We start from the raw sequence: 4,975 nt of genomic DNA, 5'->3' as shown, positions 1-4,975 counted from the left end.
CCGCACAGATTCCTGCAGTCCTCAAGTCACCAGCCCTGACGTGTCCCCAGAACTTAGATTTGTTTATCCAGTGTTCTGCCCGACATTTCTCTCTCTTTGCACAGCTCATAGGCGTCGCAAGCATCATGTCCAAACCGAACCTTTGATCCTCTCTCCCACCTTGACCTGCTCTGCCCTCCAGTCTTCCTCATCACAATAAAAGAAACTACCGTCTACAGTACCTGGTTGCTCAAGCCCCAAATCCTAGGGGTCTCCCTTCCTTTTAATCTCTAGATCCAAATCCCTTAACAACTTCTCCTGACTCTTTTTCCCAAACATATCCAGGATCTACCCACTCCTCTCCAGCTCCTCTCTCCTCTTACCTGGGTCACTGCTGCAGTCTCCGGACTAGGCTCTCTGCTTCCACTCTTGCCCTGCCGCGATCCATTCTCCACACGGCGCAGTCAGCGTAAATCAGATCGTGGTTTCCATCATTCTCAGCGTCAAATGCCCTGATCTGCCAGACGCCAGCGTCCCCATCTGAGGCCCAGCTCCCGCATCTCTCCTGCCTGCCCACGTGCTCCAGGCACACTGGCCCTGCTCTAACTGGGACACACCGAACTCATTCTGCTTCAGAGTCTGTACTTGCTGCTCCCTCTGCCTGCAGAGCTCTTTCCCATGATCTTCTCATGGCTGACTTCGTCTCACTCTGGTCATCTCTTCAGAGAGGCCTTTGCTAAGCAGCCATTTGACACTCTGCCACATAAACCTATTTTAATTCTCTTCAATGCACCTATTACTATCTGATACATCCTTATTTATTTGTTTATTTATTTATTTGCCTTTCTCCCTACTAAAATGCAAACTCCATGAGAGCAGAGACTTTGTATGTTTTATTCACCCTGTGCCTAGAACATTCAATAAACATTTGAAAAAATCAATGAATGGGACTTCCCTGGTGACGCAGTGGTTAAGAATCCACCTGCCAATGCAGGGGACAGGGGTTCAAGCCCTGGTCTGGGAAGATCCCACATGCTGCGGAGCAACTAAGCCTGTGCGCCACAACTACTGAGCCTGCACTCTGAAGCCCGCGTGCTTAGAGCCCGTGCTCCACAACAAGAGAAGCCACCGCAATGAGAAGCCCGCGCACCGCAATGAAGAGTAGCCCCCGCTCTCCGCAACTAGGGAAAGCCCGAGCGCAGCAACGAAGACCCAACGCAGCCAAAAATAAATAAATAATTTATTAAAAAAAAAAAAAGTGAATGAATGAATCCCTGTTTTACAGATGGGAAAACTAAGGCACAGGGTTAAGTCCCAAGGTAATGGTACCACGACTATAGGTGGTAGAGCCAGGGTTAGAACCCAGGCAGTCAGTCTTCAGAGTCCATGATCTTAACCACTAGAACATCCTGCTTTTCACCACCCACTAGGCTCAGACCTGGTTATGGAGACCAGGAGGGCAGGAGGACACAGGGTGGGTCTTCTGTCTTGGAACCAAGGGAGACACTTCCTGGAACACAAGGAGATGAAACAGCCTAGTGGGGTCCCTTCTTAAATACTAGAAGGTGGAATGTGAGTGAATTGACAGAGCCATATGCTGTCCACTCCTGTCCTGCTAGAACCGTGAAGCCTGTGGCTGACTTTGACCAACCTGCTCATCAAGGCTTCCCCGGGATTCCGAGCAGACACGAAAGTCACCCTCCTCTCCATCAAACTCAAAGCAAAATAAAGTCCGCTTCACAGCAGCGGTATAAAGTCGCCTTCGGGAGCCAGCTGGGCCTGCCTAGAGGCTGCCAGTTTGGGATTTATAAGGTCCCCTCCCAAGGTGAGTGCGAGGGAGCTGGGAAGCCAGGCGCCCGTTCCTTGCTACACCCTCTGCGCCATCGTTCCCTGAGGAAGGAATTTCCTTCCCCTTCAAGCAGCACACACTTTCAGAAAGTGGTCTCAGGGTTCCTGAGTCTGAGGTAATTTGTTTTTGCTGTATTTGATGAAATATTGTGGCCTATTCTTCCCAGTGCCTAAGTCACTTCCTGAAGTTAAATCTGCCCGTGGAGCAGCTTTCTCATAGAGTTAATGTATAGAGGCACCACTGGGGAATTAACTTCTGTTAATTTGAGTACTTAACAGTATCTTCATCCCACGCCACCCCCAAGGTCCCCCCCCCCCACCCCGCCTGCCAGTAACTAGTGGGTTGGGGTTTTTTTTCCTTTTTTTTTTTTGCGGATACCTAGTAAAGTAGAATGCTTTTCATGCATTGTAGACATTCTCCTGTGTTTTCTGCTCAGCGTTTGACAATAGTAAGGAAGAATGAAAGGGTTATAGAGATCCTTGGAACTGAGTATTTTCAAGCTCATGGCTTGGAGGAATTACTAATCATTTTAGCAAAGGTTATGCATTTGGAATCTTTCGATTCAAAGACACATTCCTCCCTTTCAGATGTAATTTATGTGAAATGATAATAATTCAGCAGTTAGTAGAAAGAGCAGTAAAGCCGTATATCAAGATCACATTCCAGCCCTCTATGATTCCTATTTCTGACATACAATAAAGGGCAACATATTAATAAAAGAGATTCAGAATTTATTTTCAACCAAGAACTACTGAAAAAAGATTATTTTTTGACCTTTGTCTTTTTTTTTTTTTTGCTGAAGGAGAACTAACACCAAACTATCAACCTTGGTAAACTTGAACTAACCATGATTAGATTTCTTTACATAATGTCTTCTATATGTTGCTTAGGAATGATTATTAGAAAGCTAAAACATATACAGGTATATGTACTTTAATACTGGAATTTAAAAGTCATTATTTAAATATGGAGAAAGTTAAATCTTAGGCGTATCAGAAAATTTGGGATCAACTCAGTTAAATTTAAATTAAATGTGTGTGTGTGCAAGTTTCCCCTATTCTTTGAAGGTTGGAGCATCCAGCAGACATCTACTGATAAGGGCTTCCCAAAACCAAGGGCTGAGGTCATTATTGGGAAGGTCAGAGGCAGTGTTTCAGTTGAGTAGAGAGACCCACGGAATAGTGCACAATGTGTAACTATATTCATCTCAATCAAAAGACAACATAAGATCTCAGACTTGGAAGGGCCCTTAAAAGTCAGCTAATCTCACCACCTTGTATTCAAAAAAAGGCTCTACTGATAATGTGTTATCTTATGAGGGTGGAGGAAGGAGTGCCTCCCGAGCTGATCCAGTCTGGCTGGGTTGTGTGGTAAACTTCTTGATTACTTAATATTATCTGTTATCTGCCAGCGAAAAGGTCTGATCACAAATAAAGCAGAACTCCTAGATGGGATCCTTTGTTAATTGCTTCAATTTGATGCATAGAATTGAGAAATTTGAGTGTTTGCTACATTCAGATGCTTCTTGAGTAAGGAGGGGTAGGGGGTGGGCAGATGGTGCGGCCATAGAGATCTCAATGTTCCCTTCCAGGTTTCCTGGGGGTCTTGGGCAGCTGAGCTCAGTTAAAAGCTCACATCGTCACTTCCCTAGTCCAACTAGAAATGACTCAAAATGCTGACAGTCTCCTGGAGCATCAGTGGAGTGTACCTCTGCACCAGGGCAGGTACAAGCTCTGCGGTGGAATCAACAGAAGTGGACAGGAGTTCAAGTTCTGTGTGGCCAGATAATAACCAGCTATGGTGGTCATAAGTCCCCTGATATACAAGGATCCTGCTCGTGAGATGCCCTCACATTAAAAACACCACGGGGCTCCTAAATTCACAGATGGCAGCAGACACTTCAAATCCCCCCTTGTAAGTCTCATGCAAGTCTCATGCAAGCACTACTCAAATAAATGCATTTGTGAATTAAGAGGAGTCATTCTTCTGGACTTGGAAGCCAATTGTTTACCAGTTATCAGGTTAGAAAAATGTTTTTCCCTTGATTTTCAGATAGTGGCTGATTTGATTGACTTGTTCAGTCCCTTGAATTTCATAGCAAAACTCAAACAATGACCACTAAGGTCTGAATTGTGTGGGGAGGATTTTGGCAGCTGAGTCCACACACCCAAGAGTGAAGTCCAAAGCTGTTTTATTTCTGCACTGGTCACATTTTTATCCATAACGTCCTACTTTTTGAAGGAAAGGGCCGGTTGGCATTTAGTCTGGTGGAACTCCAGGTGGCCACGTGCCACTGGTTATGTAGCACACATTAAAGGACGTGTATGTCTCCTCTTTCTGATTCCTTCTGCCAGAAGGATGCACTTTCCTGATAAATGAAATTTGGGAACCTCTCTTCCCTCTAATTTGCATGAGAGAATTAGGCAAAGGGCCTACAAGGATCATGAGGGCTCTTGTGCCATTCATCTGGAGTCACAGAGCAGCTACAGAGCTCCACGCAGATAGTGCAATCGCCACCACGTTCGACATGGAAATTACTCTGTAATTGAACTCTATTAGACACTAAGGCTGAGCCTCCCTGAAGGAAGAAATTTGAACATTTGGGAATATTATCTGGGAAATTTAGCTTTAAAAAATATTCATTTGAAATATTGGAGTGATTTATTTAAAAGTACTTTCCCAGAAGTTTAAAATATTCAAAGGATGACCTGGATTCTTCCTTCCTGTTGATATGTAGGGACACATCTTATAATACACACATTCTACCCTAATTGCTTAGTCATTGAATTTCAGTTCTCTCTGGAGAAAGAAGTCAGCCTGCATCATAGAAGAGGAAAGTCTAGGTTCCTAGCCTGGCTGCTCTCCAGAGCCTCAGTGTTGCCTCTCCACCTGCCTGCTGGACATTTGAACTTGGATGCCCTGTAGATATCGCAAGGCTTGGCTGACTCAGAGCCCCAACCTCCCCTCTGCTCCCAAATGGCTCCCCCTCCCAATTCAATGCTCACTGCCACCCTCCTTCCTGTTGTCCTGAAGAGCCATGAGCCCCCAAGGCTCACTGGGCATTCCCTTGCACTATCTCTCACACTCCACCCTTCCTTTCAATTCCCATTGCCCCCAGACCCCTGCTGCTTCAAGCCTGGATGATTA

This window comes from Eschrichtius robustus, chromosome 18 (genome assembly GCF_028021215.1).
Source record: "Eschrichtius robustus isolate mEscRob2 chromosome 18, mEscRob2.pri, whole genome shotgun sequence".
NCBI classification, from domain to species: Eukaryota; Metazoa; Chordata; class Mammalia; order Artiodactyla; family Eschrichtiidae; genus Eschrichtius; species Eschrichtius robustus.
This window is presented reverse-complemented; position numbering follows the sequence as displayed.